Raw genomic sequence first — 26,815 nt, 5'->3', positions numbered from 1 at the left:
TCTCACTCTTTCCCCACCATTCTTTTTTGCCTTTTATTCTTTCTTTAGATGTTTCCTGCAGTGGGGGTCTGATAGTGGTAAACATTGTCTTCACTGAAAAATATATTTCATCTTTAGTTTTGTTTTTTCTCTTTTTTGTAGTGCAAGCTAGCCTTGAGCTCACTATGTAACCCAGGTTGACCTTAAATTTGCTGCGACCCTTGTGCCCTTTCCCCACCATTCTTTTTTGCCTTTTATTCTTTCTTTAGATGTTTCCTGCAGTGGGGGTCTGATAGTGGTAAACATTGTCTTCACTGAAAAATATATTTCATCTTTAGTTTTGTTTTTTCTCTTTTTTGTAGTGCAAGCTAGCCTTGAGCTCACTATGTAACCCAGGTTGACCTTAAATTTGCTGCGACCCTTGTGCCTCAGCCTCCAGAGTGCTGGGATTACAGGCATGTACCACCACCACACCCAGCTCATCTTTAGTCTTAGGTTGATACTTATTTATTTATTTTTGGGGTATGGGGGATTGAACTCGGGACTTTGTACTTGTGAGGCAGGCGGCGGCACCACTGAGCTAAATCTCCAGCCCATATTATTATTTTAAAATTTTGAGATAGGGTTGTACCAAGTTGCCTAGTCTGGGCTTGAACTTTTAATCTTCCATCCTCAGCCTTCCAGAGTGCTGGGATTATAGGCCTGCATCACCATCCTCAGTTAACTTTTAAAGAAATTACTGGTGTTCTAAAGTGTTTGTGCCATTTCATGTTTCCATAACTAAGTATGAAAACTCCAGGTGCTTCATATTCTTGCCAACACTTGGTAGTATCAGTCTTTAATTCTGGTCATTCTTACAGAGGTGGAGTAGTATCTAGTGTGGTTTGAATTCATGTTTTCCTGATACCTGATGATGCAGACCATCTTTTCATGTGTTTTTTTGTTTGTTTTTGTTTTTTGAGGCAGGGTCTCTATGTAGTTCATGTTGGCCTGAACTCACTGTATAGCTCAGGCTGGCCTTAAACTTTTTTTTTTTTTTTGTACCAGGGATCGAACTCTGGTCCTTACAGTTATGAGGCCAGTGGTGGAACCACTGAGCTAAATCCCCAACCCTGGCCTTGAACTCTTGACGATCCTCCTGCCTCAGCCTCCTGAGTACTGGAATTACAGGTATCCACCACCAGGCTGTTTTTTTCATGTGTGTATTGACTGTATCTCCTGGAGCAGCTTTGTGTTTGCTTCTGTTTGGCACTCAATACTATTCCTATCCTAGGACCAGTGTGTTTGTAGTTTTGCTCTATTTGTAGATTTCCAGGTCATAAATGTATAAATTTGAGGGGCCGGGGGATTTAGCTCAGTGGTTCCCCCGCCAAACTCGCAAGGGCCAGGTCCCGAGTTTGATCCCTGGTGCCAAAAAAAGCAAAAGAAAAAGAAATAATAATCGCATAAATTTGAACTCCAAATGCACTGTTTTATATACTTGTGGTTTGAATTTCTAGAAGATATTTTTTCCCCCTACTTCATTAGGCGAGCAAGGCAAACTTCCTTATTTCCTTGTGGATGGGTGTTTTTAATCTGTCTTTTTACTGGAAGGGTCTCCTTGGTGTCTTAGCCTTTACCCAAGGCACAGGGATCTCAGCTGTCTCTTGTTGGCTCAAGATCTGCATCCTGTGTTGTGCTGCATGCTTGTTAACCCAGGATTCTGGGAGGCTGAAGCAGGAGAATTGCACTGGGAAATTTAGTGATTTACTGAGACTCTTATCTCAAAAAAAAAAGAAAAGGGCTGGGATATAGCTCAGTGGGAAGGCCTTGGGTTCAATTCCCCAGTACTGGGGAAATAGGGAGATCTGTGTCCTGAACTTATGAGGATGTCATTTCTCACACCACGAGGACAGCTGTACCATCAGCTCTCTAAGCCAGTTTTTTAGCTTGTTTGTGGTTCCTGGGATTTCCCTTGCTTTTTTGTGAATTCACTTTATCTATGTATCAATTTGAATTCGGCGAGCAAAACAGAAGTCTTGTTTATTTTTATTTTTATTTATTTATTTTGGTACTGGGAACCAGACTCGGGTCCTTGTGTTTGCAAGGCAGGTGTCAGAACCACTGAGCTAAATCCCCGGCCCTGTTTTTTGTTTTTAAATGGTACTGGAGATTGAACCCAGGGACTTCACACTAAGCCCTTTATATTGTTATTTTTGGTTTATATGCTGCTGAAGCAAGCACTATATTTTTATTTTTGGGACAAAGTCTCTCTAAGTTGCCCAGGCTGACCTTGAATTCACTGTGAAGCCCAGGCTGGCCTTGAACTCATGGCAGTCCTATTTAAACCTCCCAAGTGCTAGGATAACAGGTGTGCACCAGCACACCTGGCTAGGCCCTTGAATTTTTAATCCTCTTGCCTCAGCATCCTGAGCAGCCAGGGTTACACCACTGCACTGAATTGAAAGTCGTTATTTTAAGAGCATGATCTCAATAGAGGAAATTGCTTTGAATCCTTGTTGAGGCCAGAGAAGCAAAAAGGGAGCCTTTTAGAGTAACTTTGATAAAATTTCTAACCCAGGACTGAAAAACAAAAGGAAAGAAGGTTGGGGTTATCAGAACCTAGAATCCTGGAGGGATCTGGAGAGCTGTACCTATATTCTCTAAGGAAAAGGTGTTGCTTGGTGCTGCTAGTTTCCTGGGAGCTCACAGTAAGGCCCTGGGGATCCCTGCCCAGCTGATTCGGGTGCCTCTGAGGTCCTCAGCCAGGCTGGTTCTGGGAGTTTAGGAAGAAAGGTAGAACCAGTTTCTGTCCTTAAGAAACAGTGCCCTACAAGGAGAAAGTTTCCAGTAGCCTCCTCTTGCCTTCCTTTTCCCTTTAGCATGCCCGTTGATCCTAACTGGCAGCCATCTGGCAAAAGTGAAATGGACTTGGAGTCCCAACCTCACAACACAAAGCAGAGCACAACAGGGTAGAATGGAGTTTACAGACAGTAATTTAACAACAGGCACAGTCTAAAAGGCTATTTGTTATATTTTCCTAAGCATTTCCAGACATACTTGGGAGGAAGGTTTTTGGATTATCTGGTCTATTGTATCAACAGTAAGAATAGCAAACTTTTTTCAGCATGTATTGTGAACCAGGCAGTGTTCAATACATCAATCAGTGTTCTAAATACATCAACTGAGCTACTATTTCAATTTTATTTATTTATTTATTTATTTATTTATTTATTTATTTATTTATTTATTTTTGGTACCAGCAGACTCAGGATCTTGCGCTTGCAGGGCAGGTATGGCACCACTGAGCTATGCCTACTATTCCTGTTACTACTATTTCCTTTTACAAGGAAGAAAACCAAAGTACAGAGTGATTAGGCAATATTTAGTGTGTAAATGGTAGAGTCGGTGTCCTCATCCAAGGATTCTGAGTTCTGAATCTCACATTCTTAATCTCTGTAATACGCTAGAAGATCTTCCTATGTCAAGCCACAGTCTCTCTTCCTATAACTTCACTTGGGGAGCATTTTCTTCTTTCTTCTCATCTGCATGACAGGTATGCATATGAAAAAATCATCTTTTTCCTGTACTGTGCTGGCTAAGCATCTAGTTCTTTCGGCACATCTGACACAGTGTACTTCTAGATCCTTCCTCCTCATTGGCGTTGGTATTCTTCCTCTACATGTACTCTGACTGTGCTCTTCAAAGATGGGGCACCAGGTTGTCTTCTGGAAGTTAACTTGAGACTGCATTCACCTAGTGGGTAGTTCTGTCAGATTCATGGTTCAGTGAGAGTGTACTTAGCCATAACCTCTTCACCTTCCCTCTTAGGCAGCTTGCTTTTTTCTCAGGAGACCTTTTAATGTAAACCACTGTAGTAGGTCTCCAACATTCTGTATTTGTTTGGTTCTTTCCTTCCAAATACAGGGTTTTACACTTAATTTTATGAAATTGTTTCTTGTCCTTTTTGTTAACATCAAATTTAAGATCTTTTTGCTAGGTGAAATCTAAAAACATGGTATTTTTTTTGTCCTGGACAGTTTTTTTTAGCAGGGATTTATTTTTATTGTTACTTTTTTTTTTTTTTTTTTTTTTTTTTTTTTTTTTTTTTGGTACTGAGGATCAAACTTAGGACCTCACACTTGCCAGGCAGGTGCTGCACTGCTGAGCTAAATCCCCAGCCCAAGGATGTATATTTATTACAGGTAGGAAAACCATATTCTGCCGAGAAAGTTTACAGTGGCCTGTCCTTCACAGTTTTATTCCATAGTTTGACAAGCAGTCTTCATTCTAAGTCTTTGAAAAATGCTAAAATATGGTAGGCTTCAGAAGCAAGCTCCATGTCACAGCGCAGTAGATGTCATGCCAGTTAATTGTGGTTTTGGGGGAATAGTTTTAACTCTTCCTTCTGATCAGTTGGGGGAGGAGCTGTGTGGAAAGGCCAGTATCTTGGCTGTCATCGAGGGGAGGAAAGAACCAAGGTTAAGTGTTGGCCATGAGGTAAGTCACCCAGTAAAGGGCCACTTGGCAGAAGTAAAATGATGTGGTGGCTGTAGAAGGAAGATGGTATTTTTGCACAGCATGCCCTGGGTTGAGGCCCCTGTTGTCAGCTATGTCGCCTACCTTTTCTGTCTTGTTTAAAGGCCAGTGCCTTTGAAGCCTGTGCAGGAAATGCCAGTAATTCAGCCTTACAGATTTCTTCTGCCTTATTGCAGCTGAGGACTGGTTTATCTGGTAAGAAGTAAAGACTGTATACTGCTTTGACCTCTTGAGTGCTTTCTTATGACTTGCCAGAGACACTTGTTTTGCAGGCTGTCAAGTTTTTGGTGCCCTGCGGCAAGGTGGCTGCAATGTGACCTCATCATTTGGTTTTCTATGTGGGCAGCAGCTGCATTCTTTGAATGGGCATTTGTTGAGTCTGTACTTCTGATGGTCTTAGCGAGGAGTGGCAGAAAGATGGGGTTTGGAAGGTGGACGGCATTTGAGGCACTTGGGGTGTGGTTAGCAGATAAACTGATTTGGGCTTCCTCTCCTGCTGCTAGGGTTGTATGTTATGAGAAGTGAATTCAGAACTCTGCATCGTCCATGGTGTTTGTTCTGCTGGGAAGCCGGATGGTGTAGAGCTCTTGCCTTGGCTTCAGACAGGACAGGTCTGCAGATTGTGCTCAGAGTTTTACCAGCTGCCTGACCTTGAGGAAGTTTCCTTGCTTACAAGACAGAAAGACTCTTACTCATTACTTAAAATGTTACTGTGATGCTCAGAGTGAAATATTGTATAAATATCTGAGGGCCTTTAGGAGGGGCAGTACTCCCTAGTTCTTTCTGCCATGTGCCCCACCGAAGCATCCATGTCTGTCACCTGCCTGACCTCTGCAGGTGTTTGAGTTTGCCACTCCTGGACAGCTGAAGGCATGGGGAGAAGACAGGGCTCGGCTTACACATAAAGTGGGAAGACTGGATTGATTAGTTTCCAGTTTACTTTATGGAGTTGTGGGATTAAAGGTGAATAAATGACTTGAGGCCACACAGTGGAGGAACTGGAATGTTAGCCAGAGACTTTAGTTCTGCCACTGCAGGGAGAAGAAAACTGCAAGGTTTTGAGCAGGGGAGACACTCTTGAAACTGACTGGTGTGGAGCTTCTGAGGAAGGGCCTTTCCTGGTTTAGAAATCGGAATCCTAATAGGGCAGAGCCTCCTCTGTGCTGACCAAGTGGGGGTGTGGCTTGGCATTCTTGCCACAGGAGGCCAGAATTTCTGCCCCAGTGACTTTTCTTGCTCTGTCACTGACTCACCCTGCTGACCTGGCCTGCTTGGTGTCCCTTCTGGTTGCTGTGTGATCCAGAGAATGCCAGAGCTGCCCAGGATGATGTGAAGCTGAGCTGACCAACTGTAGGTGGGATGGGAGAATGAACAAGCATTCCTGTCCTTGGTTCCTTCTTTCCCAGGTGGAGGCTGATTTGAAGCCAGCCTGTTGGGATCACTGTGTCCTGGCCAGCAGATGCTTTTACTACAAGGTAAGGCAAGATGGTTCCTACCCTCTCACTGCTTTCTCATAGGTCACCTTTCTGTGTATGTTGTGTGTGTAGGGATTTTTTTCGGTACTGGGTTTTGAACTCAGGAATTTGCACTAGCCAGGCAGGTGTGGTGCTGCTGAGCTACATCCCATCAGGTCAGCTTTTTTCTTTCTCCTTGATCCAGGTTCTTCAAGGTATCCTTCTTTAATCATTTGAAGCAAATAGGTTATCGTAAGAGGTGGATTGAGAGGTTCAATGCATGTATTTTTCAGATTGTGGTGGGGAGTGTCCAGAAGTTTTCACTGGCCCCTGTTTTGGAGTAGGTGGACCAGAACACCTGTGATCAGGCTCATGCAAATATGTCGCTACAGAGAGGTCCTTGGCTTTAGCCCATTTCTTAGCTACTGAGTTTCAGAACCATTCTTGGTGTGCTTTTGTGTCCCTAGGTTATCTCTCTACCCCTTGACAGGGGAATGAAAGACAGAAGTGAGAAGCTGGAAGGAGGGTACTGTGTGGAAGTATGCTGGGAGTCAGGGTATCTGGGTTTGTAATCCTGACTCTTGCTTGGCAACTCGCAGTGTGACGGGACAGATTGCTCAATAGAATATAGTTTTCTCATATGTAAAAATAGACAGTTTGAGTGCATGATCTCGGAGATGTTTTTCCAGGACCAGAATTTATGGTTATAATATAATTGTTTGTTTGTTTATTGCAGTACTTGGGAATCAAACCCAGGGCCTTGCACATGCTAGGCAAGTACTGTATTACTGAGCTAAAGCCCTAGCTCTTTTTTATTTTGGGATAGGGTCTCATTGGCCCAGGTTGAAGTTGAATTTGCTATCTTCGTGCCTTAACCTCCCGAGTAGCTGGGATTACAGTCATGGGGTTACCCTGTGCCTGACTGTAATAGTTTATTTTTAGTACATATGGCAGATAATGTATGTATCTTATCCCCTCCATTGTAATTATAGGACAATTATAATGTCTATAAGTTTCCTCCTTTAAAAGAAGTGTGTTTTGTCTTTACATTTGTTGTGGTATGCTCTTAGCATTCACAACTTTGATTTACAAACCAATCTTCTTATTTGGGGTAGGGTGCTGGGAACTGAACCCAGGGCCCCATGTGGTAAGTGGTAAGCATGAGCTGTATCATTGAGCTCCCCCTACCCGCCAATCTTTTTTTTTTTTTTGGTACCAGGGATCAATTTTGGGACCTTGCACTTGTGAGGCAGGTGTCCAGCACCACTGAGCTAAATACCCAGCCCTTATTTTTAATTTTTTTTTCTGTCCCCCAATCTTAAGCCAATCTTTTGAGCAGGAAATCTTTACTTTTGTGTGGTAGGTTCAGTTTTTGGAAACAACCAGAAAATATCACGAGCCAAAGAATCAGGCAAGGCATTACCTTTTTGCTCATGAATGAGGTATCACTATAAAACTGTAAGACCTAATTTTTCTGTTTCTCATATGAAATAACGTTTAGAGGCAGTTCCCAAAGAAGTATTGTAAATATTTTGAGCAGTACTAAAATTGTTAAGAGTAAGTAAATAGCTTCCCAAAGAGATTATTTTAATTTCAATTTTCATTTGGTTGAATTGATATGCAAAATGTTTGTTAGAAAAGGAGACACTTTGCTTTATACTCAACTGTGCATTGCATATGGTTGCTTCTAGGTCAAGGTGACTAGTAGAGAAAATTAGCCTTTCTTTTGGTGTGGTAGTCCTCAAGAATCACAAATATGTTGAGGGCTGAAAAGAGAGAACATGTTGCTGTAGAAAATGACAGCTGAGGAACCATGATTCTTTGTCTGGAAGACCCACGACTTAGGAGTTTTCCAGCTGGCAGCTGACACTCACCAGCATGCCGGCATCAGTCAGGATGATACCCAGGTGTTGTGTCTAAAGGAGATGGTTTGATAGCTCCAGTCTTTGATACAATAAGTGTTGTATTAAATCACTTCACTAATTTTTTTTTTTTTTCTGGTACTAGGGATTGAACCCAGGATCTTTACACTGAGCTGTATCCCAGTCTTACATTTTATTTATTTTTTTTTTAATTTTGAGACAGGGTCTTGCTAAGTTACTAAGGGGTTTGAACCCAGGATCCTCCTTGCCTTTGACTTCCAGAGTGCTGGAGATTACAGGTGTGTGCCACTACACCTGGCTTGAATTATTTTTTTTTGTCAGCAGCAGTAGATTTGAGAAAGGGTGGGGGCACGCTGGAAAATGAGGGTTGTTCAAAACAGAGGGAGTGTTATTGTGAATGCATTAGAATCTGTTCCTGGAAATACTGCAGTAGTGAGGGATTTAGCTCAATGGTTCCGCTACCTGCCTCGCAAGCAGAAGGTCCGGAGTTTAATCCCTAGTACAAAAAAAGGGAAATACTGCAGTAGTTGTTAGGTTCTGTCACACTAAGTCACTATGTGTATTTGCAATTCTCTGTATTAGTCTAGGCCTTAATTTCTTCATTTTTATGTTAAAATGTTGAGATTCCTAGAGTTCTATATCTGAAAATCAGGTAGTCCTTTAATTCCTGCTGCTTGGAAGGTTGAGGCAGATGGATGGAAAGTTCAAAGCCAGACTGGGTAATTTAAGTGAGATCCTATCTGAGAATAAAAAGGGCTGGGGGTGTAGCTCAGTGGTAGGAGACTAACCTAGCACACAGTGAGACCCTGGGTTCAATCCCCAGTATTGGAAAAACAGAAGCAAAGAACAGGTAATCTAAGAAGGTTTGTGATTGGAAAGTATCTTTGTGTGCCAAGCTGCTTGACCCTGGGGGTGGAGTGGAATCTCCTTTTTACTCCCTAAACTGTAGGGTCTATTCATTACTTACAGTCACAGCTGATCAAACATGAAGTAGCAGTTTAGGAAAAGCAGTCACCTGGACGCTTTCTCCTGAAAAACAATCCCAGGACAAGCTAGTGCTGAGAAGGCATTCCTTAGGAGGACCTATTGTTTAAAGTCGTTGTGGGGGGGCTGGGTGGGTGGGAATTTAGCTCAGTGGTTCCAACCCCTGCTTTGCAAGGGCAAGGACCTGAGTTTGATCCCCAGAACCAAAAAAAAAGTAGGTGGGGGACTTTCCTCAGAGTGGACCGTGTGGGTGTTGTGAGTTAGAGGACTTGGAGACTCTCTTCCCTGCTGTTAATTTCAAGCCTTTCTAATTCCTTGAATGATTGAAGCAGTGGGATTCATTTAAAGAAAAATCCCATGTAAACACAATTAGAAATTAAATGCCCAAGAGCAGGGCAGGTTGGTGGAGAGACAAGTAGCCTAATCAGTTGCTTTTTAATAGTTCGATCCAGCAGAAGACCCCAAGAGACAATAGACTGTTTAGTGAGCTCACTAGACAGCAGCTAGGCTAGAAGATTTAGGCTCCAAACTGAGGAGGGGATACTTACAGAACCCATATCTCTCAATCTCCCTCTTTCTCTTTCCCTCTGTGCCCTTTAGTTTTAATTACAATTGTGTAAACACAGCTTGCCTGTCTCCTTAAAGTGGCAGGCCCATTAGATCTGCTGTGAGGTGTATGACTTTAAATTAGAAGGGCTGAACACTGGGCTTCACTGGCTGCTTCCCTGAGGGAATTTACTAGATTAGGGCAGGTTGGCTGCCCTGTAGTGAGGCAGTATTATTTAATACCTACTGTGTGCAGGTGTTTTGCTGGAGTGGCACTAAGTGAACAATATAGTTTCTGTTCCTTAGGAGTTTGGTCAGGTGAGACACCACTAGCATGGACCCAAGGAGGAATGAAGTCGCTGTGTGGAGGAACAAGCGAGATATGAGTCTATAAAGGACAGAAGAGTTGTACCTGATGGGGGGGGACCAAAAGAGCTTCTAAAGGGTGAAGGCGTTTGAGCCAGTTTAAAGTAGGTTTAGAAAACAGGAAGTTTCAGAACGGTCACACCATGGGTAAAGACACAAAAAGCCTAGAAAATGCCTGGCATGTTTGAGGAAAATGTGTCTGAAATAGACAATATTTTAGGAGAATGAACTGGAGGTGAGTCTGGGAAGGAAGTTGGAAGGCAGAAGTGTGAAGAACCATAAACATTATGCTGAGGGATTTGGATTTATTTATTTATTATTTATTTATTTTTTGAGACAGGGTCTCACTTTGTATTTGAGGCTGACCTGGAACTCACTATGTAGCCCAGGCTGGTCTCAGACTCACAGGGATCCTTCTTCCTCAGTCTCCTGAGTGCTGGAATTACAAGCATGTGCTACCATGCCCGGCTGCCATTGAGTATTTTTGATGTAGAGTAAGATGACCTAAGGCACGTTATTTAGGATTTTTGTCTGTTTTGAAGTATAAGGTTTTAGGACTTAGGGTTGAGAAAGCAGTGATCCATTGATCCTGGTTCTCAGTAAATAATTTGTTAGGAATCTCATATTCAAGTACTGATTCCTCAGTTATATTTACTAAAGCAACTCAGAAAGCAGAAAGACAAGCACAAGGTCCTGAGTTCAATCCCTAGTACCAAAAAAAAAAAAAAAAAAAGAAGGCAGGAAGTGATCAGAGCTCTGTACTTTCAGCTGAGTTTCCTGCCCCTAAAGATGTTTTCCTTTTCTTTTTCTTCTTTTTTAATGGTTCTGGGGCTTGAACCCAGGGCCTTTGCACTGAGCTACATCCCAACCCTTTTTTATTTTTTATTTTGAGACTGAGTCTTGCTAAGTTGCTCAGGCTGGCAAGAATTTGTAATTCTCCTGCCTCAGCCTCTCAGAGTGCTGGGATTGCAGGAGTGTGCCACCATGCCCAGCTCAGTAGGTTTTCTTAGGTATATACATTGTGTGTGGGTTTTTTTTTTGTGTGTGTGTGTGTGTGTGTGTGTGTGTGTGTGTAGTGGGTTGGTTACAAGTGCTAATCCTCTGAAGATAAAATTTCTCACAAGTAGTGGGCTTTTAATTGTGGGATGGAAACTAAACACATTTTTTAAAAATCTGAATGATAGTTATATACTTTTAGGAAATGTGAAAAATACAAGTATACAGGAGAAAATAAAATAACCCCACTAAATCATCAAAGTAATATATGAAAGAAATGAATCCTTTTGTTTATTTTTAAGTCAGGGTTTTGTTATGTAGTTCAGGCTGGCCTTAAACTCACTGTGTAGCCCTGGCTGGTCTCGAACTTCTGGTGATTGTCCTGCCTCAGCCTCCTGAGTGCTGTGATTACAGGTGTGTGCCATCCATGCCTGGCTAGAAGTAATCATTATGTATTAGTATCTTCTGGTATATATTTCCATAAACATTATTATGCATACATTTTCATCTCCATTTTTGGTTATTTTTCTCATGATATGTCCAGGTTGATTATTAAACAATATGAAAAAAATTTTTTCTCAATATCATGCTACAGGTATTTTTGTTTTGTTTTGTTTTTTGTACTGGGGATCTTGCAAGGCAGGCAGTGGCACCACTGAGATAAATCCCCAGTCCGATGCTACAGGTTTTTTGTGGTACTGGGGATTGAACCAGGCCTTAACACTGAGCTACATCCCCAGCCCAATTTAGTTTTAAGATAGGGTTGGGCTGGGGATGTAGCTCAGTGGTTCCGCTGCCTGTCTTACAAGCACAAGATCCTAAGTTTGATCCCCCGTACCAAAACCAAAACCAAAATGCACAAAAAAAGATAGGCTCTTGCTAAGTTGCCCAGGCTGGGCTCAAACTTGTGATCTTCTTGCTTCATTCAGTCTCCCAGTATCTGGGATTACAGGCTTGTGCCACTTTTACTAAAAATTGTACTAAATTTTAAAGCATAATTCTGCAACTCAGTAATAAATGTATTTTATTTCCTTCTAAATATACATACGTGTACACATCACATGTATACAAGTGTGTGTATAAATGTTATGTTTACCTATGTGTCTAGAAACATTTGTAGATCTTGTTAGCCACTTTCCCATTGCTAGCACAAACTATCCCAAACTCACAGCTTAAAAGAGGAGAGTTCATTTGGCTCACAGTTTGAGAGGGATCCAGTCTGTGGTTGACTGGCTTCAAGACGTATGCACAGCATCGTTACAGGGCATGGTGGAGCAGATTGCTTAGTTGATGGGCAGCAGAGGAGGACCTCAGTGCCAGAGCTGAATAGAGTTCCCAAGGTCACCCCTCCACGTCCTACCCAGACACACTCAGACACGTGCTTTACTCATTTCCTAGTGGATCCCAATCCAATTAAGTTGATACAGTCAAGTTCAACCAACACATACATGTACTTTAAAAAAGTAAATTGGGAGCTGGGTGTGGTGGCACAAGACTGTAATTCCAGTACTTGGAAGGCTGAGGCAGGAGGATCACTGTGAGTTCGAGACCAGCCTGGGCTACATAGTGAGCTCCAGGTCAGTCTCGACTACATAGTGAGACCCTGTCTAAAAAAAAAAAAAAAAAAAAAAAAAAAAAAAAAACCAAAGAAAAAAACTGTACCCATTAAACCATAATACCAATTTCTCGTTCCCCTAAGCTGGTAACCTCCATTCTACTTTCTATGAATGTGCCCAGCTCATAAGTGAAGTCATACAGTATACGTCCATTTGTCTTCTAGCATAATGTTAGACTATAAGCATTTTTAAGGTTCTTTTTCTTTAAAGACAAAGTCTCACTAGGTAACCCATATCACCTTTGAACTCACTGTCTTCTTGCCTCAGCCTCCCTGAGTGCTGGTTTACAGGCATATGCCACCATGACTGGCTGATTGATTGATTGATTGATTGATTAGACAGGGTCTCACTGTTTCAGGCTGGCCTTGAACTCACAGTGTATATCAGGCTGGCCTCAAACTCGCAGCCATCCTCCTGCCTCAGCCTCTCAAGAGCTGGGATTACAGGTGTGCAGCATTATGCTCAGCCTGCTGATTTTTAAAGTTGTTGGTACATACTGCCAAATTTCTAGAGAACCAGCAAAGCTTACTTACTTGCATAAGAAAATTCATTGTTCTTTCTTTGATCAACGATTAGAGCAATTTCTTGTCTAAAAATGCTCAAGTTAATTTCATGGGAAGTATGATGGCTTCTTCATGTCTAGCCCTACTGGAGCTAAAATGGCCTTAAGTTTCCAGGAGTAAATGACATCTTAGTTTCATGGCCAGGATTTTCAGAAGAATCAGATCTAGGGGAATCAGCCTGTCTTTCCCACAAGAGTCAGTGAGTGAGTGAGTGCCCAAGTTGGGTTGATGTGCTGGAGATGTTCAGCTGCTTCCTAGTCTCATAACTACTGAAAGGGGAAAGGCTTGTGTTGTATGGATGGTAGTTAGCAGCAGACAGCCGGGCTTGCTTTGGTTTCAAGCTGCTATTGTGGTGTGTGGGTGGGAGCTACACAGCTTGTCAAAGTCATTGAAGGACAGTAGGCCCCAGATGTTTGTTTCTCATCAGTTGAAATTAAAGAAACGAAGATGACAATTAGTGCATAGGAGCCGGGTGCATGCCTATAATCCCAGCACTCAGGAGGCTGAGGCAGGGGGATCACTGCATGTTTGAGACCAGCCTGAGCTACATAGTGAATTCCAGGTCAGTCTCAACTACACAGTGAGACCCTGTCTCCAAAAAAAACAAAAAACAGTGGATAGGAAATGTTTTAGAGTGTCAAAACCTAGCAAGATGTATTTTGATTTCATGTGCTTTTTTTTTTTTTAACCAGAGATTGAACTCAGGACCTTGCACTTGTGAGGCAGGTGGTAGCACCACTGAGCTAAACCCCTGGCCCATCTTTATTTTAATATTATATCCCAGTCTCATATTGCATATAAATTCATTTGAAAATGAGCCATAACTCTGTAACATAGACATGCTGTCATTTAGACCACAGTTAATTCCCACCTAGAAGCTTTCCTTTAGATATTACATGTCGGTTATTGCTATTTAGATCCTGGAAGTAAATATTTTAGGCTTTGCAGGCCATATGGTCAGAGCTCCTAACCACTGCCACAGGAGAATAGAAACAGCCATAGACAGTATGTAAACGAGTAGCTGTGGGTGTGTTTTAGTAAACCTTGATTTACAAAATGTGGGCTTCTTAGATGCAGGCCATAGTTTGCTGACCTGTGGGCAGTAGGAAATTCACTTGACAGAGAGTCAGAGGCCTAGCTTTGATGGGAAGCTATTAAAAGTTTTTGATGTCTGTCACTTGCTGTGTAGCCTCTCTGAGAATCTCATGTTTAAAACAAAAATGGTAATAGCTTCCATAAAGCTATCCCACGTCTGGGCCATCTTCCAAACTACTTTGTCCTCTGTTACCACACTGGACTCAGAATAATTCTATGAGCAAAAGGAGTTAGGTATGATGACAGGAAAGGAGCAATCGAAGTATAGGACAAAAGTATAGAAGCAAAAATACTTTAACTGCTGTAAACCTTCAAAAGTTAATAGAAGTGAGATGATACTGGTTTGTTTCTGATTTTTATTGGAGAAAAATGAAATTGCTGCATTTTCAGTGACCCATTTACATGGCATTCTCAGCTGAGACTGCATAAGAGGAAATATAAGTGGGAAATGTCAGAAAAAAACCCCAAATACAGGACAACAATGAAAGTGTGTGTCAAAATATTTTTCCCTTTCATTAAAAAAAAAACATATATAGGGCCATGGATTTGGCTCAGTGGTTCTGATGCCTGCCTCAGAAGTGCAAGGGCCAAGTTCAATCCCTGTTTAAAAAAAAAACAAACCAACCTGCCCCCAAAATACACACACACACACACACACGCACACGCACACGCACACGCACGTGCGCGCCCATATTCATTGCAGCACTGTTTGAAATGGTAACAGATTGAAAGTAGTCATGTCCAGTTAGTAGAAAAACCTGTGAACACATTATATTTCCTTTATATGGACTGTTATGCAGCTTTTTAAAAATATGAGTTAGAGTTTTACTTGTTGACACCTGGGAAGATGCTAATAAAATGTTGAGATACACAGGTTACAATGTGTAAAACTGTATGCCTAGGGCCGGGGATTTAGCTTAGTGGTTCCGCTGCCTGCCTCACAAGCACAAAGACTTGAGTTTGATCCCCGGTACAAAAACAAAACAAAATTGTATGCCTAGAATTCTAAAAACAAAGCAATCAAAAAGCTCTCTCCAGTATATTTGTACTTAATGTTTTTGGGGAGCGTAGAAAAAATATGTTATTTTTTTCCTCTTGTGGGAGGACTTGGAGAGGAATGAAAATGGGCTTGGAAATTAATTTTTTCTTTTATCTTACTTTGTATTGCTTCGCTGGTTTTGGAGAACAAGGAAAAGAAACTTGTATAAGGAAGAAATGAATTTCCTAAACATCTTTTCATCTAAATTGGTTTTTAACAGGTGACTTTTATTCTTTAGTGAGTTAATGAAGTAAAGAATTATGAAAGTTAATATGGGTTTAAGAGAGGGATTTGGGTAGTAGATAGAACCAGGAGTCAAGGAACCAACTTTGTCCTTGTTCTCAGTTTCTGATGTGTGAGCTTTAATTTCTGATATGTGAGCTTTAATGCAATAAGGTCATAGCTAAAATGAGGAGCTTGTACTGGGAGATACATTCTACAAGCCTGTAAGCCCAAAATTGAGATTAGAATATTGTATTTCATTTGCTTTACAATTTTTTTTTTCAGTATTGGGGATCGAACTCAGGACCTTTCTCTTGCCAGACAGGCGTGGCCACACTGAGCTAAATCCCCAGCCCACTTTACTATTTATGCATGCATGTATGTATGTATGTATTTTTACAGTTTTAACACTGAAATTGGGATGCATTTAATAATTGGTGAATCTTTCATTTGCCATTGGCCATTTTTTCCACATTTGTATTTTCTCTGAAATTGAGGTGATTTAGCATTAATAATGTAGTATAACTTCATTTTTCAACACTAATTCTTTTTTTTCCCTTCACTAACTAAAATCTTGGCTGTTGCCTAAGCTTCCCTTGCTTCCAGTCCCTTGAGATTTACTCATATTATAAAGTTGTTTTGGCTGTAGAGAAGTAGGTACATATATTATTTGAGCATGTGAGGATTTGTGCGCTTACCTGGTAGATGTCCTGTATGTAGCTGGTGTTTGAGAAGTCAGGTAAATACATATGTAGGCATCCTGAGCTTTGATTACTTTCTAGATTATTTATCTAAATTTTGCTTTTTTTGTGTGTGTGTGTGTGTTGGGAATTGAACCAAGGGCCTTGCTCATGCTAGGCAAGTGCTCGTCTACCCTTTTTAAAAAAAAGCCGTTTAAAAATATTAGTTTGAGGCAGAGTCTCACTGAGTTGCCCAGGCTGGGTTTAAATTTCAGTCCTGCCTCAAGTTCCCACATAACTGGGATATGCACCACTATCCCTGGTTATTTTTTTTTTTTAATTAAAGTATAACATACAAAAAAGTACACAAAGTTTACAACAGCTCTGTGACTTTCCTTGAAGTCCAACACATTTGCATAACTAGCACCTACATCAAAATCAGAACATAACTGGCACACCACTAGCTCCTCTCCAGTCATCATGCCCCTGCTGTTTGCTTTTGTTTCTTCTTTTTTACTACAAGATCTCCCTGTGTTGTACAGAGTGACCTCAAACTCCTGGGCTCAAATGATTTTCCAACCTGAGGCTCCAGAGTACTGGGCCTACAGGCTTGTGCTATATTATGATTTATTTATTTACTTGTTTTTATGCAGTGAAAGTGTACATAGGGGTGGTGGCTCATGGTTATCTTGAATGAAAGATCTCCAGATTAGAAGCTCTTAAGACCAGAGTTGCATGGTGGCCCATTCTAATTGGGTAACCTAAGTTATTTAACTTTTCTGAATGTCATTTCTTTTTGTTGAAGTAAAAATAATAATCCCTGTCTCACAGAGCTATTGTGAGGATCACGTGAAATACTTTGTAAATACTTTGTCAGTGGTAAAGAACTGTGCACAAATGCTATTCATTTTGATGGGGGAGGGTCTGTCCTAAGTAGATGATGTGGAACTGAAATAAGGAGAAGTGAAGAATGATGAATGGTCCCCAAATCTATTCTCTTAGTCAGCTGCACTGTCTCATTTTTGTTATTGATATTAGTGTGGTCACTGCCTTTCTATTGAACTCTCCAAAAATGGAAATGATGTTTTTTGGGTTTTTTGTGGCACAGTCTTGTTATGTAGTCCACGCTGGTCTTGAACTCACCACATGGCCCAGGCTGGCCTTGAACTCATGGTGATTTTCCTGCCTCACTCTCTCCGTCTCAGTCTGCTGCTGGGATTACAGGCACGTGTCACCACTCCTGGCAAAAATGGAAATAATGGAAAGCACCTAAAGGAAACATGCAGAGATTTGGAATTTCACCCAAAGTCTCCCTACTTCCTCTGTTAATGCTGGTGGCCCCTGGAGCTGTGCAAGGCAGAGGCCTTGTAGAACATTAATAACTTCAATTGTAAGTGAATACACCAGCCCTTTATAAGTCCAGTAAGCAAGCATGATCCTACCATAGACCTTCTGATTATTTGCACTGTTCCAGATGGGACCAGGGCCAGGGATTTAGCTAAGTGGCACTGTGCCTGCCTCACAAGCACAAGGTCCTGAGTTCGATCTCTGGTATCCAACAAAACAAAACAAAATAATCTCAAAATCCAAATGGTACCCAAATCTGTGTCTCTAGCACTGAATCATATTTTTTAGTAGTTGCTAATTATTTCTAACTATATCCAGGAGCTGCTTCATGTCTTAATTCCCCACTGTCTGCCCAGTAGTGGTAGTTTAGATTATGGAATGAGACTTAATTGGGTTTGAATTTGTTTGTTTGTTTGTGTGTTTTTTTTTTTTTTTTTGGTACCGGGGATCAAACTCGGGTCCTTGTGCTTGCAAGGCAGGCGGCAGAACCATTGGGTTTGAATCTTAAATCTGCTATTTATTTACCTCATGATATTGGACAGGTTATCCAACATCTTGAAATCTCTTTTATGAATAAAGACATTACTGGTGTTTGGGTTTTTTGTTTGTTTTGTTTTTTGTTTGTTTTGTTTTTTGGAGAGGGCACCTGGATATAATATTTGTTTGATAGAATCCATACTATGCTCAATGAGCAGAAGTTATTAATACTTTTGTATTCTTGGTTTTTGGCACACATATTCATCTTTTCTAACTCACTAAGAAATTTAGTGGTACTTCCAGAATTTTTCTTTTCGTATTCTTTTTTTTGGTACCAGGGATCAAACTGAGGACCTTGAACTTGTGAGACAGGTGTGGCACCACTAAGCTAAATCCCCGGCTCTCTTTTCTTATTCTTCCCTTAAAATTGATTATCAGGATCTGTCATAAGTAATTCCCAAAGCTATTGCCTCCTTTTTATTTTCACTGTCTTCAGACATACTTCACTTCTTAGAACAAATAGTTGTTTTATACTGTATTATACAGAAGCTTAGAGAATTGTAGAACTGACTCAAAATCAGATAGAAAAGCCAACTGTCAGGGTTCCAAATATCCTTTACTTCAAATCACTTGCTGTTATCAGTATCCTGGGGTTCTAGATAAAGGTTTCATTTAAAGAAGTTTCACTTCTAAAATATAGTTTGAAACCTTTTATTTACTTAAACACTTAGCTGACACCTACACTGTACCAGACTTGGTTCTGAGTTCCAAGATTTTAGTGGTAAGCATACAGTCTGTTATTTCAAGGAACTCTATGGTTGTGGAAGAGAAATTAATCAAATACTGAGAAGTATTAGGAACCGTGACTTCTATGAAGGAAGGAAGGAATATGGTGCTATAAGAATGCATATTGGCCTAATCCAGGGGGTTAGGAAGAGTTTACATGAAGAAGTAACATTTGAGGTGAGATATGAAGGGCAAATTGGAGTTATTTGGTGAGGAGTTAGAAAAAGAAAGCCTCAGTTTGAAGAACAGGTCAACACTAGACCATATGTGAATGTAACTTTCTGTTCATGAGTTTAAAGCTTCTCATAGCAGTTAGCATTTATCTCTGTACCAAGGGTTGTGTTAAAAACTTTACGATACTATTTTGTGAATTCCTTATCGCAACCCTCTGAGAAAGTAGTATTATTTCATTTTATACAGCAGGGAACCGAGGGCACAGACAGGTTAAATAACTTACGCCATGGTTGCAAAGCTAGGAACTGTGGAGCCACAACCTGAATTAGGCAGGCTTAGCTCCAGACTTCATGCTCTAAATCGTTGTTTTATGTATTGTCGTCCTCTCTTACCATTCCAACCTGTGCTTTTTACAGTTACCATTGGAAATGTAGCTCTGGTGATGGTGCTTCTTGTCTCCCTCCTATAGATACCAGGATTGTCTTTCCTCAAGGGTGAGATCTGAATTCCTTAGCATGATGCAAATACGTCACCATTTGGTACTGCTTAGCCTTATCCCGAAACTGAATCCTACTGCAAAATGTTATGCTCAGTCTTTGCACATACTGTTTCCTCTGCCTAGAATGCCTTATTTTTCGGTACTGGGGATTGAACTCAGGACCTTGCACTTGCAAGTCAGGCACAGTGCCACTGAGCTAAATCCCTGGACCTAGAATTTATTCTTATTTTTGGTAGTACTGGAGATTGAACCCAGGTTCTTCCCACTGAGCTACACCCACAGCATCCCCCAAGGCTTTTTTTTTTTAAACCTTTTGACACAGAGTCTCACTAGATTGCCCAGGCTAGGCTTGTGTTTCTAATCTTCCTGCTTCAGCCTACCAGTGTGTTGGGATTATAGGCATGAACTGCCATTCCTGGCTTAGAATGGTATTTATTTAATTTAATTTTTTGGTACCAGAAATTGAACTCAGGACCTTGTGCTTGCCAGGCAGGTGCTGTGCCACTGAGCTAAATCCCCAGCCCACCTTTTATTTATTTGCTAACTTCTCTTTTGGGGAAATCCTACTACTCATCCTTTAAGTATCCAGCTAACTTGTTACTTCCTAAGTAAAGTTTCCCCCATTAGCCCATCCTGAGTGACAGCTCCTCAGAGCTCCTCAGATCTCCTCTAAACCCTCCCCTCTCCTATTTTCCCATTCTGAAGGCAGTCCTTCACAGGAGTCGAAACCCTCTCTTCAGCTCTCCATCCTTCCTACACCCATATATGCTAGGAGTGTTAGACCTGCCTCTGCAAAGCCTTTCAGGTAACCTTTTGTTGGGGTACCAAGAATCGAATTCAGGGCCTCATGCTTGCCAGCAGGCACTGTGCCACTGAGCTACATTGCTAACCCATTTTGGGTTTTTAAAATTTCTTATTAGTACATGTTTGTAGTATACAATGTTTACTTCCCTTGTGTGGAGATGGCACATATATAAGACACATCTTTTTTTTTTTTTTTTGAGTAATCTCCATAACTTATGTCTAAAAAAAAAAAAAAAGACTTAGCCCTAAAAGGGGGAAATTTCAGTTACTAGGAAAATAGCTGTGTAATTTTTGTACTTCTGCAATATTGCAATAGTGGTGCCAGATATGTGGAATTTATTTTATCCAGTAATAGTGAAATTACTTAGCAGGTTTAAAGATGGGAATAATGAGCTGGATGTGATGGCACGTGCTTATGATTCCAGCACTCTGGGAGGCTGAGGCAGGAGTATAGTGAGTTTGAGCCCAGCCTGAGCAAACTTAGTGACTTAGTGAAACTTTATATCAAAGTTAAAAAAAAAAAAAAAAAGGCAGGGAATGTACCTTAATGAAAAGGCCCTGGGTTCAAACCCTACACCCCCAAAAAAGATGGGGATGACATCTGTACTGTTGTCCTTTTCATGAGCTGTGGCAGAATCAGCATGACCGATGATTGCAGAGGTACTTTGATAGGAGGTAGCTGAGCTGTATGGGTCCGCTTTAGAAGTTTGAGTTCTGGCTGTGTGACCTTGGCTCTTAACCTTGAGGAACAAGGGCAGTATTTTCTTCTTACTGAAATTTAGGCTTCTGATTATAAAATTGGGATAAACATGCTTATCCCTTAGGGTTCTTTTGGAGGATTAATTGAAGTATGAGACAATCTTCCTTAAATTCTTGAAAGCTGTTCGCATTCTGTGACTTTGTTTTATTATGTCCATGTTAAACACTATTCCCAAAAGCTATCTGGCAATCCCTTGAGTATAACGCCAGCTACTTTTCATTATGTGCCAGGTTAATAAGTTGGTGCTACCAGTTTCCAAGGGCCTCCTCTTTTCATTACAGTATTAGCCAAGCAGCCGTATGTGCCTTACTTTGGCCCTGGAACCTGGTATGATGATAAACAAGGTGCCTTTTTCAGAGGGTTTTATTTAGTTAGGCTTTTTTTTTTTTTTTTTCTAAGATGCCATCTTGGATAGCCTTGAGCTATGTAGTCCAGGCTGGCCTCAAACTCATGGCGATCATCCTACCTTAGCCTCCTGAGTGCTGAGATTATGGGCATGTGGAAAAGAAACCCTAACTGGTGATATTTTGATGAGATTCTGAGACTAGTTCTGTTGTAAGATTTGTTGTTAGCTGGGTATGGTGTCAAAACTCTTTGGGGAACTGAGGCAAGAGAATCATGCGTTTGAGCCCAACCTTGGCAATTTATCAATGTAGTGAGGCTGTCTGAAAATATAAGGGCTAGGAGTATAGTTTAGTGTGAAGGTCCTGGGTTCAATCCCTAGGACCCCCCTCCTCTCCAAGAAGATTATTTGTTGTTAAAGGTATCCTGTGGAAAGAATCATGACAATTTTTGGAGGTAGAAACTTACTTTTTTTTTGAGACAGGGTCTCTATGCAGTTCAGGCTGGCCTTGAACTCACTGTTGAGCCCAGGCTGGCCTTGAATTTGTGGCAATCCTTCTGCCTCAGTTTCTAGGTGCTGGGATTACAAGCAGGCACCACCATGCCTGGCAGAAAGTTACTTTAGATAGTATCTTTTTAGATAGGATCTAATCCAATCTTCTTTATTGAGACCCAAGTTAGTGCAAATGACTTCCTCTGAGCCACATAGCTAGAAAGTGATGAGCTCCAGAATTTACCTCCAGGGGCTTTCATGTCATTTGGTAGTGTATTTTCTACCACAGTTACAAATTTGCCTTTTTATCATCAGTTCTGTGTTTGTGGGCAAACACTATGCCAGATATGTTGCTTGTAGGGACAGAGCCATTTTATTTTACTCCTTTCCGACAGTGAAACACCCGTGAATAGCTTCATTTGTTTTTTTCTTTTTTGGTTTTTAAGTCACACTGTGTATTCCACGCTTTCTTGACCTCATGGTGATCTTCCTGCCTCAGCCTCACAAGTGCTGGGATTACAGGCATGCACCACCACACCCAGCCTAGAAAGGCATTCTTGTTGTTAAAGGGGGGCTCTTGAGTGTTCTCATGAATCCTCTCTGTGCTCCGCTTTGCCTTCTGTATTTCTCCCCAGGAAGCCTTGGGCTCACCCACACTGACTCATTAACCGTCCACCACCCTCTGGAGAGGGAGAATGAAATCTCTGAGTAACTAAGCTGCAGGCCTTGCTTCTGAAATGCCAAAAGCAGTGTTTTCTTCCAGCCCTGCCTTCTCCCTGGAGTGCTGTGCCAGCCCTGCCTCCACTTTCAGGGGAGTCTGGTCTTCTAGTGTTTGTAAAGCTGTTTCATCCTCAGATGTTTGTTTGTTTGTTTGTTTGTTTGCAGTACTGGGAATATACTTCACACTGAGCTATATATAGCCTTAGCCCCCTTTTTTATATTTTATTTCAGGACAAGGTCTCACTAAATCACTAAGTTGTCCAGGCTGAAATCAAATTTGTAATCTTCCTGCCTCAGCCTCCCTAGTGTTGGGATTGCAGGCGTGCGCTGCATGCCCAGAAGAAAACAGTTCTTTTTTGTGGGCTTTTTTTTTGTACCAGAGATCGAACTCGGGTTCTTGTGCTTTCAAGGTGAGCAGTGGAACCACTGAGCTAAATCCCTAGCCTCAGAAAACAATTCTTCAGTGATAACTTTTGAAATTGGAGCTGTTTGTTTTAATTAGATATGATTTTATAAAGAAGAAGTACTATAGGCTTGACCTGCTGAGACTATGCTAGCTTTTATTCATTCATTCATTCAATGATTGTCTACTCGAAAGCAGTGGAGATGGTAGAGACAGGTAGACAGCTTACTGCTTAAGTGACTAACTCATGTAAATAAGTCATTTAGTTCCTGGGCCTCAAACTTCCTCATCTTTAAAACAGCCTTACACAGTGCCTTCTGCTCTTTTCTCTGCCACTTGATGTCCTGACATAATAATACCTATAGACTATTATTATTGTTGTTATGTTGAAATTAATAGCTAGCATTTAATGAGCACTTACTGTGTACTAGGCACCATGCTAAACACTTTCCAAGCTTTATTTTTTAAAATCCTCACAATAACACATTGAGGTAAATACTATGATTATCCCTGTTTTACAGAAAAAGAAACAAAATAAGAAATTAAGTAACTTGCCTAAGGTCACGTAGTAATGAGTGTGAGATAATTTCAGCCCCACAGGGTCTGTCCCAGAGCCAGTCCTTCATACAGTCATCATTTTAAATATTATGTGATACATAATAATTACACTTGCTTTCCAGAATTAGTACATATGTATGTTATGTCTTGATCTTTTTTTTCAGTTTTGATTATTTTTTGTATTTGCCTCCCACACCGTTCCCTTTTTCATCTCCAAAAATTCTAACCCCCTGTTTCTTATTATCTCTTAATTATTTATTGATAGTGGATTTTTGAGACAGGGTCTCATTATGTAGTTCAGGCTGGCCTTGAACTCTTTGATCCTCCTGCCTCAGCCACAAGTGCTGGAACACCTGGCTGTTGTACACAATCATCTCATCTGATCCTCAGGACAGTGTGTCGGCTTATAGACCTGCCTGGTAGGTTGGGGCATAAATGACTACAAGGTAAGACTGAGGCCTAGTTCTGGGCAGTCTCAGGGAAATTACTCTCTTTCTCTGTTTTTGTTTAAACTGTAAAATAAATGGTAATATTTTTATTAAGAACCATAATACTGATTTAAACAAATAATAAAATGTATTCATATGCCCACCACCCAGCGCAGAAGATGGAATATTACTAGGCCCTTTCACCAACCCTTCCAACTTCTGTCTTAGCACTTCTTTCAGTTTTGTTAGTCATTTTCCTCCCTTCTCTCCTTCCTTCCTTGCTTGCTTCGCTCTTTCCTTTTTCTCTTCTCCTGCTCCTACACCATCTTCAGGGGACAGTGAGTGGAGGCGTGTGGAATTAGGCAGCAGCCGTGTGACCTACCTGCTCCCTGATGAGGCTGTGGGTGGGGCCGTTCTGCCCTGCCTCAGGGAAGGAAGGGGAGAGGGAGGCTGTTCAGAAGCTAGGCTGATTGGAAGAGAGGTTCCAGAACACCATTCAGCCTCTGGCCTGAAGCTGCTGCCTTGAGTTTGGAGCACACCCAGAATAGGGAGGGGAGTCCTCTTACTTTAAGACAAAGTTTTCGGGCTGGGGATTTGGTCAGTGGTTCTACTACCTGCCTTGCACACACAGGGCCCAAGTTTGATCCCTGGTACCACAAAAATCAATAACAAAAACAAAAAAACCCCAAAGAAACAGTATCAATTCTACCTGGAAGCTCGAGCTTCAGGACTGATGATATAGTCCTAGATGTGGCCAGAGTGGTTTGAGCAGGCCTGCCTTCTCTTTTCACCCATTCCGGAGTGTTGATGGTGCCCCTCTTGAAGTTACGTTTGCTTTGCTGTTAAAATTTTGGCATTTTCTTTGCCTTTGCTTTTGTGGTGCTTCTTTGAATGAGAACTTTCCTTTCTACCAGTTGTGATTGTCAACTACAGATTGCTGTAGGGCCTGGGAGAAAAAGCATGGTTATGGGAAGTCTCTCCACCAGTGTGCCTTGATTTGACCTCTTCATTCCCACCACTCACCACATCCATTCTCTGGTGGCCAAAAGGTTGGATTTGGAACTGTATCATTCAGATATATAGTTCAGGAGAACAGATTTAGGTACTGTGGCAGATGAGAGACAGAGACGGAAACTGGGTTATGCCCACTTGAGGAATTTAAAATTGGGTGGTAATAGTGCCCACTTCACTAAGGGGTTTTTAAGCTTAGGAATTAACACATATTAGGCTAGTAGGATAGTCAGGGGCACCTGGAGCACAGTAAGCATTAGCTACTACTGGTTATGCTGTTTTCTGTCTTGTTCTGACCCTCATCTCCTCAGACTGATTCTGTATATTTTCTCTCATACTTTCCTCCCTTGTACAGTTCTTCATTCTGCTTGATTTCTTTTCTTTTCCGTTTTTTTTTTTTTTAGACAGGGTATTGCTATGAGACTGGCCTTGAACTCTTTGTATAGCCCAGGTCGGCCTCTAACTAACTCACAGCGATCCTCCTGCCTCAGCCTTTCTTTTCCTCTTCCTTTTTCCTTTTCTTTCTATACTAAGAATTGAACCCAGGGACTTGCATTGAGCTATATCATTTTATTTATTTTATTTAGACAGGGTCTCCCCAGTGTAGTTCAAGTTGGCCTTGACCTCACTGTGTAGCTCACGCTGGCCTCTAACTTGCAGCAATCCTCCTGTCTCAGCCCTCCATGTGCTGGGATTACAGTATGCATAGGCCACCATGCCTGGTTTGTTTAGTTAGAATTTTGGAACAGGATCTCAGGCAGTTGCCCAGACTGGCCTTGAACTTGAAATACTATCTCAGCCTTCTGAGTAGGGAATTATAGGCATGCACAACAGTGCCCAGACCTCCCTTTGCTTTCTGTCAGTTCTTTACCTGTCTCAGTACCTCTATTCCCCTTCTTCCCCTTCTTTCCATTCTCTTACCTTACCCTCTGTGTCCTCATTACCTATCCTTTTTTTTTGTACCAGGGATCGAACTTGGGACCTTGTGCAGGCAGTGAAACCACTGAGCTAAAGCCCCAGCCCTTATCCCCTGTCTTTTGGGACAGTCCCCTGCCTCATCTCTTTGCTACTAGTTTCATTCATTTATGTGCCAGAATAAACCTGGAGCATAGTTCTCACATTGTAGCCCTGTGTCAAAAACAAACAACTAAATAAACTAAACCTTATTTGATTCCTTGGTTGAAAGTTCAAGATTTTCTAACATTGACCTCTACTACTTTCATACTTTTCTGCTTTCGTCCTCCCCACTTTCTCCCTTTCCACTATGTGCTTCATGATCCAGATTAAATATTTTCTCAACTCTTCCCTACCTTCTACTGCTTAGAATTTTTTTACGTCTGTAGAAGTTAGCTCATATCCTCTTGAAATATAATTTTTTAGTCTGTTTCTGATTTCCTGTGGAATACAGCCTCAGTGCAGATGCTGGATTAAATTTATCTTTAGATACTTCCTATAATGTCCTGTAGTAGTGCTTTGCACATAGTAGGTGCTGAGTAAATGTTTGTGGTGTAAGAAGAGGCAGTTCTTTTGGACTGATGGGCTTCTCCCACGGCCTGCTGAAGGTCGCTGCTCAGTGGGTGGAAATGCTGTGGTTTTGTCCTCCAAGAGTCAGACATCTTTTCTTTCGCGTGTAAGAGAGGCAGAGCTTTCAGACTCTGCTGTTGGGTCCCGGTGCCTGTGTCTGTTAAGGTCTCCAGCCAGTGCCTGCGGAACTCAGTCCCGCGCCTTGGCCCCTCGGCCCCTCCCCAAAAATACTCGGCGGAACAGGGGATTAGGTTCTGGCAGCACAGCTGGGATTTTGGCGGCCATTCCACAGTCGACAATAGCACGCAGACACCCGGACGGGACAGCGCAGGCCTGCGCTCCAGGGCCAGAATCTGCCTGGCCTTCTTGTTTGGGTGGCCGAGGGGGAGGAGCGGGCACGGCGCTGCATCCTGGCCTTGCCACGCAGAAGGTACAGGCTGGAGAGATTCCCACGGGGAACGGGCTTGCGGGGAGGCCGTGTCCCAGGGCAGGCTGAGCCCACGTAAGGAGGCAGGCGCTTTGTGTGCGAGCGAGCGGTTGGGCGGGCA

At 41.7% G+C, this 26,815-nt stretch overlaps 1 protein-coding gene across 4 annotated transcripts in view; it reads left to right on the top strand.

Moving 5' to 3' along the window:
- Positions 1-26,815, top strand: part of Numa1 (nuclear mitotic apparatus protein 1) — a 69,497-nt gene that overhangs the window by 3,213 nt on the left and 39,469 nt on the right. The window contains exon 2 of one of the 4 annotated variants that reach the window (XM_010603191.3): positions 5,904-5,972. The exons of 2 other annotated variants lie outside the window; for them this stretch is intronic. The gene's annotated coding sequence lies outside the window, so the exon portion shown is untranslated. Of the gene's footprint in view, positions 1-5,903; positions 5,973-26,383; positions 26,698-26,815 lie in introns of those variants that run through there. One more of the 4 variants, XM_010603190.2, reaches the window with a different exon arrangement.

This window comes from Fukomys damarensis, unplaced genomic scaffold (genome assembly GCF_012274545.1).
Source record: "Fukomys damarensis isolate Sample0158 unplaced genomic scaffold, DMR_v1.0_HiC HiC_scaffold_16, whole genome shotgun sequence".
Classification (NCBI taxonomy): domain Eukaryota; kingdom Metazoa; phylum Chordata; class Mammalia; order Rodentia; family Bathyergidae; genus Fukomys; species Fukomys damarensis.
The sequence above is the reverse complement of the archived record's forward strand: the minus strand, read 5'-3'. Positions and strand labels throughout refer to the sequence as shown.